General features: G+C 42.0%; 1 pseudogene; it reads left to right on the top strand.

The window, feature by feature from the left end:
- Window positions 1-7,358: 7,358 nt before the first annotated feature.
- LOC112446620 (ubiquitin-conjugating enzyme E2 variant 1-like) lies at window positions 7,359-8,334 on the top strand (annotated as a pseudogene).
- Window positions 8,335-15,646: the final 7,312 nt, after the last annotated feature.

Raw genomic sequence — 15,646 nt, 5'->3', positions numbered from 1 at the left:
TAATAGTTGCCAACGTTTAAAAACCAGAGAATTTGATAGAAAAATCTGGATAGTCTGCTGTTATTAAAGTGGTATGCCTGGCAACACTAGTCTTACACTTTGTATAAAAATAATCAAACTGTTCCATCTGGAAGGGCACTATCTCGCCAGTTTCCCAGAGGACCCATACTTCCTGTCTTTTTCCTCATTTACATGATTTCACTTCTCTTATTTGCATGATCAGTTTGGCATTTACAGGCATTTAAATGGTCAACTCCTGGACCATGGGCTGAAGTCCAGCTCTTTGGCCTCACACGTAAGGACCATCTGACTCCTATTAACTTTTTAAGGCTCACTTCTCACATTTATTTTCTCTTCTGGAGCTTTCTACTCCAAAAATACAGGTTTTCCCCCAAGACACTGTGTTATATTGCTATTTCCAGTCTGCCCACTTACCAAATTTATATTTTCCTTCTGTTTTTCTTAGAGTGAACCATTCTTCTTGGTATTTTTTTGGAGCATCTGAGCATACTTCCATTACTGATTACATAAATAAGTAAAATACAGAGTAATATAAAGTCAGGAGAAACTCTTATGAGCAGCACGTATAAAATTCCTTGAAGGGAGATGCAAGGCTCTGCAGATGAGGAGCTTGCTCAGGACCTGTAGGTGAGCCACCCGGGCTCAGAGGACCCACTGAATTTCTGTTCAGATTCCTCTTTGGGAAGAGGGCTTCAGGTCCTTGCAGTGCAGCTGGGGGTAAAGTTGAGAAGATGTTGTTCAGTCATACAGTCATCTCCTAGTCTTTGCAACTCCATAGACTGCAGCACACCAGGCTTCCCTGTCCTTCACTATCTCCTGGAGTTTGTGCAAACTTGTGTTCATTGAGTCCATGATGCCATCCAACCATCTCATCCTGTCACCCCCTTCTTCTCCGGTGCTCAGTCTTTCCCAGCATCAAGGTTTTTTCCAATGAGTAGGTTCTTCACATCAGGTGGCCAAAGTATTGGAGCTTCAGCCTTAGCATCAGTCCTTTCAATGAATATTCAGGGTTGATTTCCTTTAGGACTGACTGGTTTGATCTTGCAGTCCAAGAGACTCTCAAGAATCTTCTCCAGCACCACAATTCTAAAGCATCAAATCTTTTGTGCTCTGCCTTCTTTATGGTCCAACTCTCAACATCCATGCATGACTACTGGAAAAACCATAGCTGTGACTGTACAGACCTTTGTTGGCAAAGTGATGTCTCTGCTTTTTAATATACTGTCTAGGTTGGTCATAGCTTTTCTTCCAAAGAGGATGCATCTTTGAAGATAGAGGAGGCTTGAAAGGGAGACATTTCAAATGGAGGGTTTTTCATACAAAAACCATAAAAAGAACTGAACATAGACTTAATTGAAAGTAATGAGAAGAGGTTGGCCCTCAGGGATGGCGTAGAAGGATGGAGAGTGGGTTGGCGGGGGGGGTGGGGGGTGGGGGGGGTGGCAGTTGCATTTCACCATAAGCCTCCTATCGTCTTTAATTTTTCAAAATCAAATTACTTTGATAAATTATAATTAGGAAAACATGAATGTAACAATTGATTGTATTTGCTGTGATCCTCTCCCATGGTCTTAGAAATCATCATAAAGAATTGTTAAAAAAAATCATTAAATCTGCAATGATTATTTTTCTTAGGAAAACCCATGAAGAATCTGGGTTCTAAATCCTGGCTAATGTGAGACCAGGAGTGTCAGTAACTGTGAAGGTCAGAACAGCTGGGATCTTAGTTATGTTAATATTTTTCTGGGTATAATCTTAAAAGAACTGATCAAACTAATACATGCAATTGATTAAAAAATATATTGAAGAAGGCTATAGATAAAATTCTAAAGGAGATCAGCTCCTGGGTGTTCTTTGGAAGGAATGATGCTAAAGCTGAAACTCCAGTACTTTGGTCACCTCATGCGAAGAGTTGACTCATTGGAAAAGACTGATGTTGGGAGGGATTGGGGGCAGGAGGAAAAGGGGATGACAGAGGATGAGATGGCTGGATGGCATCAGCGACTCTATGGACGTGAGTCTGGGTGAACTCCGGGAGTTGGTAATGGACAGGGAGGCCTGGCGTGCTGCAATTCATGGGGTCGCAAAGAGTTGGACATGACTGAGCAACTGAACTGATCGATAAAAAGCCACAGACCCCACCCAGTTCCAGTCCCACCCTCTTGGCCCAGGGTCAACCATTTTTTAAAAAATGTTTTTTTGGGAAACTTTATTGGCCATATTCATACCCAGCTTCCCAGGTAGCTCATTAAGGAATCCTCCTGCCAATGCAGGAGATGCAGGTTTGATCCCTGGGTCAGGAATATCCCCTGGAGGAGAAAATGCAACCCACTCCAGTATTCTTGCCTAGAAAATCCCATTGACAGAGGAGCCTGGTAGACTACAGTCCATGTGGTTGCAAGAATCAGACACAATGGAGCACGCATGCATGTAATTTCAGGTATCAGACCACAAGGGTAGATGTTCAGAACTTTGATTAAATTCTTTGAGGAAGACTTACATTTCTGGCAATGGTAAATGATTGTATATACAGTTTGTTTTTTACTTAGAACATTTTAATTCATTAAATAAATTCTGTATTTAGTTCTTATGGTAGTGATCTTCATAACCCAAAATAGTATGTTAAGGTCACTGCAGCCCAGCTTTATAGCTGAGAAAATAAGTAGTCATGTAGTTAGTATGTAGCCAGAGTACATTGTTCAGACTTGACCCACATCTCTCTCACTCAAGCATCCTGGGGTTGTTGCAGGCTCTTCCTCTAGCTCCCTACCATCGCTTCCAGATGGCAGAGCCAGATATCCGGATCTAGGAGAGCCTCTTTGGGGCAGAAGCCTCATGGCCATCAGTAGTGCAGGTATCTTTGGAAATTTAAATACAGCATGGGGAAGTTGTCCTGAACTGGGAAGTACTAATGCGGACTCCAAAACTTCCTGATGTGCTCAGACAGTGAAGAATCTGCCTGCAGTGTGGGAGAACTGGGTTTGATTCCTGGGTTGGGAAGATCCCCTGGAGAAGGGCATGGCAACCCACTCCAGTATTCTTCCTGGGAAATCCCATGGACAGAGGAGCCTGGCGGGCTACACTCCATGGAGTCACAAAGAGTCAGACATGGCTGGGAAACTAATATACACAAAGGGGACTCTGCCAATCAAACTGATTAAACCCCTGTGCTGATAAGCCTGATGGGGCTGACCTTCCACTCTCAGAGGGGACTTGCTGATCCTGGTTGCCCTCATAAGCTCTGCTGTCCCTCAAGTGGGTAATGATGGGATACCCCATGGAGTGATGCTAGCAAGGGGGTGAAGAGGAGGAGGACGTGGTGACAGTCTTATACACACAAATAATTGCTTGTTGATCTATATGAGGAAAAGTAGACAGTGCCTCAACGAGTTACCCCAAAGTGGTGACCACAATTCAGATCACAAAATAGAACATTATCCGTAACCCAGGAGACTTCCCAGAGCTCCCTGCAGTCACTACCCCCTTTTCTTCCAAAGATAAACACCATCCTAATTTACAACACTGTAGTTGTTTGTTTTTTTTTTAACTTTTTATTTGATATTGGAGTATAGCTGATTAGCAATATTGTGATAGTTTCAGGAGAACTTGAAAGGACTCAGCTGAATATACAAATATAGCCATTCTCCTGATGTTCAAGCTGGTTTTAGAAAAGGCAGAGGAACCAGAGATCAAATTGCCAACATTAGCTGGATCATCGAAAAAGCAAGAGAGGTCCAGAAAAGCATCTATTTCTGCTTTATTGACTATGCCAAAGCCTTTGACTGTGTGGATCACAATAAACTGTGGAAAATTCTGAAAGAGATGGGAATACCAGACCACCTGATCTGCCTCTTGAGAAATTTGTATGCAGGTCAGGAAGCAACAGTTAGAACTGGACATGGAACAACAGACTGGTTCCAAATAGGAAAAGGGGTTCATCAAGGCTGTATATTGTCACCCTGTTTATTTAACTTATATGCAGAGTACATCATGAGAAACGCTGGGCTGGAAGAAACGCAAGCTCGAATCAAGATTGCTGGGAGAAATATCAATAACCTCAGATATGCAGATGACACCACCCTTATGGCAGAAAGTGAAGAGGCACTCAAAAGCCTCTTGATGAAAGTGAAAGTGGAGAGTGCAAAAGTTGGCTTAAAGCTCAACATTCAGAAAACTAAGATCATGAAATCCGGTCCCATCACTTCATGGGAAATGGATGGGGAAACAGTGTCAGACTTTATTTTTCTGGGCTCCAAAATCACTGCAGATGGTGACTGCAGCCATGAAATTAAAAGATGCTTACTCCTTGGAAGGAAAGTTATGACCAACCTAGATAGCATATTCAAAAGCAGAGGCATTCCTTTGCCAACAAAGGTTCGTCTAGTCAAGGCTATGGTTTTTCCTGTGGTCATGTATGGATGTGAGAGTTGGACTGTGAAGAAGGCTGAGCGCCAAAGAATTGATGCTTTTGAACTGTGGTGTTGGAGAAGACTCTTGAGAGTCCCTTGGAGTGCAAGGAGATCCAACCAGTCCATTCTGAAGGAGATCAGCCCTGGGATATCTGTGGAACGAATGATGCTAAAGCTGAAACTCCAGTACTTTGGCCACCTCATGCGAAGAGTTGACTCATTGGAAAAGACTCTGATGCTGTGAGGAATTGGGGGCAAGAGGAGAAGGGGACGACAGAGGATGAGATGGCTGGATGGCATCACTGAGTCGATGGACGTGAGTCTGAGTGAACTCCGGGAGTTGGTGATGGACAGGGAGGTCTGGCATGCTGCGATTCATGGGGTCACAAAGAGTCGGACACGACTGAGCAACTGATCTGATCTGAGCCATTCTCCCCTGAACTCCTTTCCCCTTCATGCTGCCACATAACATTGAGCAGATTTGCATGTGCTATACGGTAGGTCCTTGTTGTCTAACACCATAGTTTATTCAGTTTTATAGCCTTTTGGAAACTCCTACATGAGAAAACATAAATGTTTATTCTAGTATCATTTGTTTTTGTTCACTCACTAAGTCGAGTCCAACTCTTTTGAACCCCATGGACTGCTGCACGCCAGGCTTCCCTGTCCTTCACTGTCTCCCAGAGTTTGCTCAAATTCATGTCCATTGTGTCAGTGATGCCATCCAATATCTCATCCTCTGTCACCCTCTTCTCCTCTTGCCCTCTATCTTTCCCAGCATCAGTGTCTTTTCCAATGAATAGGCTCTTGGCATCAGGTGGCCAAAGTATTGGAGCTTCAGCATCAGTCCTTCCAATGAATATTCAGGGTTGATTTCCTTTAGGATTGACTGGTTTAATCTCCTTGCTGTCCAAGGGACTCTCAAGAGTCTTCTTCAGCACTGTTGTTCAAAAGCATCATTTCTTCCTATCATTAGATTTGCCTGTTTTTTGAACTTTATGTAAATGCAATTGTACAGTATGTATGTGAGATTCATCCATGTTGAGTCATATAGTTGTAATTGACTCATTTTTTTTTACCCCTGCATACAGATGCATGCATGTGTCATGATACATACAAGTAACTTTCCTACTCATGAGATACATACAAGTAGCTTTCCTACTGATGGAAAAATTTGCAGTTGTTTGTAGTTTTTGGCTATTAGAAATAGTGCAGCAATGAGCATTCGCTGGTATATAATTTTGGTACATATGTACACAGTTCTGTTGGGTATGTAGTGAATTACTAGGTCCTATAGTATATGCAAAATTTTCATTTCTCCCCCAGATTTGAGATATGATTAACATGTAACATTGTATAAGTTTAAGCTGTATAATGTGATGATTTGATACCTGTGAGTATTGCAAAATGGTGACCATAATTGTGTTCGTGAACATCTCCGTCACTTCACATAATTATCCTTTATATTTTGGGGTGAGACATGTAAGACCTACTCTGCTAGCAACTTTCAAGTATATAATACAATACGATTAACTGTAGTCACCATGCTGTACATTATATCCCCAGTATTTATTTATAACTGGAAATTTGCACTCTTGGATATCTCCCCATCTCCCCTACCCCTCAGCTGTTGGCAACTACTATTTACTTTGCTTCTATGAGTTCAGCTTTTTACGATGTCACAGATTAGGGAGAACAGATAGCATTTTGTCTCTCTCTGGCTGACTTGTTTCCTGTAGCATAATGCACTCACGATCCACTCATGTCACAAATAGCAGTATTTCTTTCCCATGTCTGAATAATCTCATTGTATTTTTCACCACAGCTGTGTGTGTGTGTGTTAACTTTTTATTTTGTACTGGGATAGCCGATTAACAGTGTTGTGATAGTCTCAGGTAAACAGTGAAGGGACTCAGCCATACATATCCATGAATCCATCACCTCATCTTTTTTTAAATGGTTTTCTAAAGTTATTTTCTGTTGAAGTATAGTTGAATTGCGATGTTGCATTAACTACTGCTGTACAGTGAAGTGGCTCAGTTATTTTCTTCCATGTTCTGTTCCATGATGGTTTATACCACATCATTTTTCATCCATTCATCCCTTGATGAACACTTAGGTTGTTTCATATCTTGGCTATTGTGATTAATGGCGCAGTGAACATGGGAGTGCAGATATCCCTTTGAGAACTTGATTTTATTTCCTTTGCTTATAAGTCCCCAGATGGAATTTCTGGATTATATGATAGTTCCATTTGTAATTTTTTTGAGGAACTTTAATAAAAATTCTTGCCATAATGGTTGTAGCAGTTTGCCTTCCCACTAATGGTTCACAAGTGTTCTCTTTTCTCTACATCCTCACCAACACTTATCTCTTGTCCTTTTAATAATAGTCATCCTAACAGTGTGTGGGCTTCCCTGATAACTCAGTTGGTTTAAAAAAAAAAACCCCCACCTGCAATGCAGGAGACCCTAGTTCGATTCCTGGGTCGGAAAGATCTGCTGGAGAAGGGATAGACTACCCACTCCAGTATTCTTGGGCTTCCCTTGTGATTCAGCTGGTAAAGGATCCACCTGCAATGCGGGAGACCTGGGTTCGATCCCTGAGTCGGGAAGACCCCTTGGAGAAGGGAAAGGCTGCCCACTCCAGTATTCTGGCCTGGAGAATTCCATGGACTGTATAGTCTATGGGATTGCAAAGAGTTGGACACAACTGAGCGACTTTCACTTTCATCCTAAGAGTGGGAGGCGATATCTCACTGTGGCTTTGATTTGCATTTCTCTAATTAGTGATGCTATGTGCCTTTTCATGTACCTACTGGTCATTTGTAGTCATCTTTGGGGTGGGTTTTTTTGACTGCCTTCATCAATAGACTATTATGGAAGGGATATTATGTGACTTTCAAGGCCAGACCATAAAAATGTCCAGGACTTCTGCCTTGTTCATACATGATGGAAGGGTATAGGTGCAGAAACAGAAGAGACTGCCCACAGCACTGAAGTTGGAGGAAGGGGCCTGGAGCCAAGGAACTCGAGGAATATAGCTCTGGAAACTAAAAGCGCTGTAAGGAAAGGAATGACAGTGATGCAAAGTGGCAGCCACCATGGGCTTGGGAGTAAAAGTTCCTTGCAATTTCCAACTGTTGGAAGAAGGCCAGAAAGGTGTAGGAGATAGCACAGTTGGCCTAAGTCTAGAAGATGATGAAGACATGGCACTTACAAGATGGGCAGGGATGATTGGGCCTCCAAGAACAATTTATGAAAACTGAATATACTGCCTTAAAATAGAATATGGACCCAAATACCCAGAAGCACCCCCCCTTTGTGAAATTTGTAACAAAAATTCATATGAAAGGAGTTAATAGTTCTAATGGGGTGGTGGAGCCCCATTAGAGCCATATCAATGCTACCAAAATGGCAGAATTAATAATCGCATCAAAGTTGTCCTGCAAGAGCTTCAACACCTAATGATGTCTAAAGAAAATCTGAAACTCCCTCAGCCACCTGAAGGACAGTGTTATAGCAGCTAATGAAAAAGGAGAAACCACAGGCCCTCCCCTACCCACTGTTCGATTTCAGCAGTCTTCATTTTGTGCGGTAGTAAACTTTCTAGAATAGTAACTTTCTACATCTTGTAGACCTCAATGTACTATAAAGACAACTCTCATTCAAAAACAGTTTATCTTAAGATACTGTAAATGATTCTCATTTTTTTCTGTCCAGTTGAGGTATATGAGTTGTGCTATAACGACAACAACAAAAAGGTAAGGAAAGGATTCTCTTGTAGAGACTTCCAAGGAAGCACAGCCATGATGAACCTTAAGTTTATTCCAGTGATACTGATTTTCAGATTTCCTGTCTCTAGAACTCTGAATGGAGAAGGCAATGGCGCCCCACTTCAGTACTCTTGCCTGGAAAATCCCATGGGTGGAGGAGCCTGGTAGGCTGCAGTCCATGGGGTTGCTAGGAGTCGGACACGACTGAGCGACTTCACTTTCACTTTTCACTTTCATGCATTGGAGAAGGAAATGGCAACCCACTCCAGTGTTCTTGCCTGGAGAATCCCAAGGACAGGGGAGCCTGGTGGGCTGTCGTCTCTGGGGTCGCACAGAGTCGGACACGACTGAAGCGACTTAGCAGCAGCAGCAGCAGAACTCTGAATAAATACAATTCTTATTTTAAGCCACCAAGTTTATGATAATATATTACAGCAGCCATAGGAGCCTGGTACAAATGGCAAAAAAGTACTTGAAAAGATACTCAACACCATTAATCATAAGGGGGGTACAAATGAACACTGCCATGTGATACTACTATATACCTGCCCAAATGGTTAATATTGAAGATGTAATAAACTGATCACTGTGCGTGATACCCTAATTTTAGTGAAAATGCGTTATGCAGATTTTCTTATGTTGTCATGAACACTTTAGAAGGATATCCAAAAAACTAATGAGAGAGTTTACTTTGAATTCAATGAAACAGAAGTCAAGGACTGTTTCCCAGAAGAAACCTAAACTGAAAGAATCATGTTTTGACCAAAACTTGTTGTTCTTCGTATCTCCTGAAAGAAAGCATTGCGCTGCCACCAAAGACCAACTTAGGAGTCTTTCTCTACCACCTGTTCTCCCCCAGACCCTACATCCCAGACACTGAGTCTTGTCAGTTTTATTTCTCAGTGTCCTTTAACTCCGTCTTCTCTCCCAGGCTGCTTCCGTTGCCTCCACAGGGCCTTATGATATTTTCCGTGGACACTGTAATTACCTCCCAATTGATCTTCCAGCTGCCATCTTATCTTTCTCCTTTTACTGATGACTAGGTTGGTTTTTAAAAAATACACAAATCTGGCACTTTGCTGGCAGTCCAGAGATTAAGACCGTATACTTCCAATGCTGGGAGCTCAGGTTTGATCCTTGGTTGGGGAACTATTAACTCCCATAGGCTGTGTGGTGCGGCCAAAACAATTTAAATAAATAAATGCAAATAAAAACATGTACAGATCTTACCAGATCAATGTCAAGGTTATATCCTTTAATGGATAAAAAAGTGTTGGTGGTGGGTAATTCTTCGAGACTAGTCTTAACTGTGAAAAGAGTGCATAGTGAGAGTCAGTGACTAACAGAAGGTCCAAGGAAAAGATGACTGAGCATGAATGTGTTTGATTGAATTCCTGTTTTGTGCAAGGGTCAGAGGGTAGAATGGAGCAACAGAGGAAAAGTTTGATCTGGAGGCTCAGAAATGGAAAATATGAGATAAAAGGAACAGGAGGTAAAGATCAGAAAGAGAAGAGAGAGCATTCAAATTGGAATCATCACTTTTGTTTCTATTGAATAGGGAAGTCACAGAATTTTTGCATTAATGTGCTGGAAATTATTTTATAAATCCCAGAAGCATCTGTAACAATTCCCTAAAAAGATGTAGAAAAAGAGACCTCAGTTGATATTGTAAAGGAGAAGGGGAAAAAATGTAAAACAGGGAATGAAGTTGTGGTTGTCTTTTGAAGTTCAGAAGACCAAAGAAAGTTAAAAAAATTTCTTTCTTTCTTTCTTTCTTTTTTTTTTTTTTTTTTTTGCAGAATTGCTTTGTGTGTGTGTTTGTGGGTTTAATATCAAGAGAGGCTCCACCATTTTCATGGGCCTGGAACGGCAGTTTCTGACATCTGTTAAATAATCCTGAAACATGAACAGTGCAGGCTTGGCTGGTGGCATACAGTGTGCTGTATTGATTAGGCTTGTCTTTCAAATGGTTAAGTCCAGTACATCCATTATTTGAAAATACAAGAATTAAAAACAAAATACAGAAATTTAAGGGAAGCTGATAGCTGATCAAGTACAGTGTGCTTCCATCTCTGTTAGAAGTAGCTATGGCATGACTTATTAAAAAGCAAAACAAAACAACAGAGACAAAGCAGAAATGTACCTTTTCAAACAAGATGGAAGATTTAGGGCAAATAAACTGTGCTAGTCACTCAGTTGTGTCCGACTCTTTGAGACCCCATTGACTGTAGCCCACCAGGCTCTTCTGTCCATGGAATTCTCCAGGCAAGAATACTGGAGTGGGTAGCCATTGCTTTCTCCAGGGGATCTTCCCGACCCAGAGATTGAACCTGGGTCTCCTGTGTCTCCTGCATTGCAGGCAGATCCTTTACTGTCTGAGTCACCAGGGAAGGCTGTAGATCTATTCAAAATTGTGTTGCTAAAACATTTGAAGATGACAGGTAAAGAAATAGCTAATATAAAATAGCTGTTTCATTGTGATATGGATAAAAATAGTGCTGCCCTCGGGCTTTCCTGGTGGCTCAGATGGTAAAAAGTCTGCCTGCAACGCAGAAGACCTGGGTTCGATCCCCTGGGTAGAAAGATCCCCTGGAGGAGGAAACGGTAATCCACTCATAGTGGATTCACCCGTAGTCATAATGCACTGTGATCTAGAACATAAAAATGCTGTGGATTTGTAGATAATTGAGGGACCTCTTAATGTGAGATCCCTGGACTGCGAGAGTTCCTCATCAGAAGTTTACACAATTGAGTAAAAGACATCAGGTCTATAACACTGTGTATATCTGGATAGAAAAATACAAGACACAGGTATTGGGCCACATCTAGGATGAAGTTGTTTAGTTGCCAAGTCATGTCTGACTATCTTGCGATCCCATGGACTGCAGTCTGCTAGGCTCCTTTGTCCATAGGATTTTCCAGGCAAGAATACTGCAGTGGGTTACCATTTCCTTCTCCAGGGGATCTTCCCTCCCCAGGGATCGAATGCATATCTCCTGCATTGACAGATGGATTGTTTACCCACTGTGCCACCAGCGAAGCCCAGGGGTGGGTTTTTGTATTTCTTGCTTTGGAAGATTACAATTAAAAAAAAAAATCAGACCAGGATACAGTGCTTGCACCCATATATGCATGCAATTTAGGGAAAGAGTTTAATTTTGTGAACTTGGCTTACAGAGACAGACTGATATTCTTCTGGGAGGGATGGGAGTGCTTTGCAATTACTGGGGAAGACACTTGGCAGCTTTCCCATGAGAGCTGGAATGGATTTTGTAGGGTTGTTTCAAAGTTCACACTGTGAGTCATTAATGTTGGTCAGGCCAATGATGGAATTGCTGAGAAGTCAGGCAGGAGATGGGGAGCCAAGCCTGATACTGGATGGCAGGAAGCTAGTGTCACTCCTTGGCAGGAGGGACAGAGGAAGGAGTTGATGCTCCTAGAGCCCAGAGACTAGAGTCTGTCCCCCATGACGAGTGAGGTCACTGTAGCGTGGGTCATATGAGCCACACCCCAGAGGGAACTGAGGAGGAGGAATAGCTTGGGTTCTCCTTTCTTCCATGTATCCAGTCTCCCTCTCCTTTCCCCTCCCTGACTGATTTCAGATCCTCCAAGGACAGAGGTCCCTGGATGTGCAGCGTGCAGGGCCGCCTCCCTGCTGTCCAGAGCAGTCCAGGGGAGGGAGAAGGATTCCACCTGGGTACCTGGCTCAGGCTTGGAACAGTGGGAGAGAAGAAAACTTGAAATACTGCATAACCAAGAGAGCTACAAAGTTCTTTTTATAAAGTTGTTGAGAAAGAAGGCACATAGAGGAAGGAGGGTTTAGCTTGGCAGTTAAAATAGATCAATATACAGTGACTGACAAGTCTACATGTTGAAGTACAGAGAATGACATTTAAAACTGAAACGTGTTAAGAATTGGTATAGATGATCTAATTTACAAAGCAGAAATAGGGACAGATGTAGAGAACAATCATGTGGATACCAAAGGGAAAAGGAGAGTGGGATGAATTGGGATTGACATATACACACTATTGATACTATAAAATAGGGGCTTCCCAGGTGGCTCAGTGCTAAAGAATCCGCCTGCCAAACAGGAGCCTCCAGTTGGACCCTGGCTCAGAAAGATCCCCTGGAGAAGAAAATGGCAACCCACTCCAATATCCTTGCCTGGAAAATCCCATGGACAGAGGAGCCAGGTGGGCTGCATTTCATAGAGCTGCAGAAGAGTCAGACACAAATTAATGACTCAATAACAGCATGAAATAATTACTAATGAGAACCTACTGTCTACTTAGTGCTCTGTGGTGACCTAAATGAGAAGGAAATCCAAAAAAGACGGAATATATGTATAGATGATTCGCTTTGCTGTACAGTGTAAACTAATACAACATTGTAAAGCAACTGCACACCAATAAAATTTTAAAAAACAAACATGCAACTTTTCAATTTATATGAGACTTGCTGAAATGGGCTGGTGTTATTAAGCAGTGCACTATTTGCAGTGGAGAAATTACTTTGCTTTGTCACAGGTACCAGCCATGTGGGGGAGTAGCCATAAGACAGTGTCTTATTCCCCTCTAGCTCAGGTCAGTCTAATGACCTATGATCACAGCCCCTTCCTGCATCCTCTCCCTCTAGCCAAAGGGGGAAGGAGTGATTTTTGAGGTCTTTCAAAAACTGACCATTACCTTTGGTGAGAGCCCATCAGCCATTCTCCAAAATGCTGAGGTGAAACCAGGGTGAATCTGGATACCTGATGCCAAAATCAGTTCTGCTATTAGGGACTCTGATGCTTTTCTTTGGAGTACCCACTTGGCTCTCTCTTGTGCAAGCATCCTCTGAGACAGTGCTGTCCAATAGAATTTTCTGTGGTGAGGGAAAGAACTTCAGAAGTGGATGATGTAGCTGAGGATCTGAATTTTAAGTTCTTTTTAATCTTAATTGTTCACCATTTAAACTTGAATCCCCGTATGTGGCAAGTGGCTGCCATGTTGGAGAGTGTCTTTATGGTACTGAGGCTGAGCCTTCAGATAATCTCACTGGTTTATTCCACAAGAGTCTTTCCTTTGCATTCAAGTCATCCCGGGGACTAGGCTAATTAGCTCAGACCCTCAAGAGGGACTAACATTTGACTGCAGTCTCAGACTTTAGGGCTTCCCTGATAGCTCAGTTGGTAAAGAATCCACCTGCAATGCAGGAGACCCCAGTTCAATTTCTGGGTCGGGAAGATCCCCTGGAGAAGGTATAGGCTATCCACTCCAGTCTTCTTGGGCTTCCCTTGTGGCTCAGCTGGTAAAGAATCTGCCTCTAATGTGGGAGACCTGGGTTTGATCCTTGGGTTGGGAAGATCCCCTGGAAAAGGGAAAGGCTACCCACTCCAGTATTCTGGCCTGGAAAATTCTATGGACTACAGTCCATGGAGTCGCAGAGAGTCGGAGTCTGAATGACTTTCACTTTCTTTCGGACTTTAGAGAATTCTCTTGTTCATGTCCCCAAGGCCCCAGGTAGATTCTAAGCCTCTTTTCCTGATAAAGTCAGAGAATACAGACAACCTGTGGAAAAGTTCTTGGCCAGTGTGAGTCTAGGAAGAGAGGTCTCATTGGTGCTCCAGTGGTTTGTCGCCACAGAGTGCTGTGGGAAACCTTATTTTCCTCTTGAGAAAAGTACAGAAAAGCTAAGAGGGAGAATTTGTGACATCTCTAAGCTAGCCACCAGAGAAGGATGAAGACCAAAATCACAAACAAAAGTAACCAGAGTAGGATGAGATAGATCATGGAGGATGTCAGTGGAAGATAGAGTATGCCAATGGACCAGAAGCTTCCTTGCTGTACAAAATTGACTTTCCATAAGGCCCCCTGGACTACCTTTCTGATGAAAGAATCAGGAAAGTCCTGAATTGACTGAGCTTAAATCTAAATTGAGAAAATACAGTAGTGACTAAAGTTACTCCCCACCAAAACCCGAGTTACAGAACAATCGTGGAGTAATGCTTTCATGTGATTGCCATGGGCATGGTCAAGCATATTTATAACCCCCGTCCCAAATGATTAAAACAACAACACGAACAACAAAATCAAACCTCATCAACAGGAGACTAGGTCAGTACTTTTGTTGTTGTTCAGTCGCCCAGTCGTGTCTAACTCTTTGTGACCCCATGGACTGCAGCATGCCAGGCCTCCTGTCCCTCACAATCTCCTGAAGTTTGCCCAAGTTCATGTCCATTGCATTGGTGATGCCATCCAGCCATCTCATCCTCTGATGCCGTCTTCTCCTTCTGCCTTCAATCTTTCCCAGCATCGGCGAAGTATTATGTAGTACTATGCCATGGTGAAAATCAAGGAATTACTGCTATGTGAACTGGCATGGAAGAATTTCCAATGTATTGAGTGGAGAAAGCAAGTCATTAGAAGAATGTAGGCAAACATTATATAAGATGATAAACAGGCAAAACTGAGTAATACTTGCTCTAGGTATACAGACAAAAGTGGTAGCAGCTGTTTAAAAAAAAATTAATGCTAAAGTCAAGGTAATAGTTAACTTCTTGGAGTCAAGGGAGAGGAGAGTGGGATCAAATGGGCTCCTATGGTAATAGTAACATTCATTTTCTTAAGCTGTGGGGTTAAGTTGTTCACTTTAAATATTATGATGATGATTTTTTTTTTCCTGCCAGTTTTTTGGATGTGTAATTGACCTATAGCATTGTGTAATTCTAAGGTTTACAGCATTACAATTTGACTTACATAATTCATTAAATAATGAGCAGCGTAAGTTTAGTAAATATCTCATCTCATAGATAAAAAAGACATAGAAAAAAATTTTGTGTGCTTGTGAGAGCTCTTGGGATTTACTCTCTTAACTTTCACAGGTACTGTGCAGCAGTGTTAGTTAATTATATTTATCATGTTGTATATTACACCCTTAGTACTTATTATTATTATTATTAAAATAATCTAGGGGGCTCCCTTGGTGGTTCAGTGGTTAAGACTACACCTCCCAATGCAGAGGGTGCTGGTTCAATCCCTGGTTGGGGAACTAAGATGCCCCATGCCTTGTGACCAGAAACCAAAGCAATATTGTAACAAATTCAATAAAGACTTTAAAAAATTTTAAAATAGCCTATAATGTTGAGGGAATAACATATGTTCAATGAGATACGTTTTCTATACAGTTTAAAATCACGTAGAACTCGATATTGTTTGTATTCTGGAGTCCTATTAGAAGTGTAAAAATGTATCCCAGTGCAGGATAGTGGTTAATTCAGGGAGAAGAGAAGAAAAAAAGAATCGTGCAGGGTTCACAGGGGCTTCAGTTGATGCACTTGCTCTCATTTTTTCTTTCTTTAGCTGAGTGCCGTTTGCCACAGTTTTACATGCCTAAAATATTTCACCAAAATTTTATGAAAAGCAGAAGCCAGGATGGCTTCCTTAAAGAATATGCAGAG

Source organism: Bos taurus, chromosome 5 (assembly GCF_002263795.3).
Source record: "Bos taurus isolate L1 Dominette 01449 registration number 42190680 breed Hereford chromosome 5, ARS-UCD2.0, whole genome shotgun sequence".
In the NCBI taxonomy this organism is placed as follows: Eukaryota; Metazoa; Chordata; class Mammalia; order Artiodactyla; family Bovidae; genus Bos; species Bos taurus.
The sequence above is the reverse complement of the archived record's forward strand: the minus strand, read 5'-3'. Positions and strand labels throughout refer to the sequence as shown.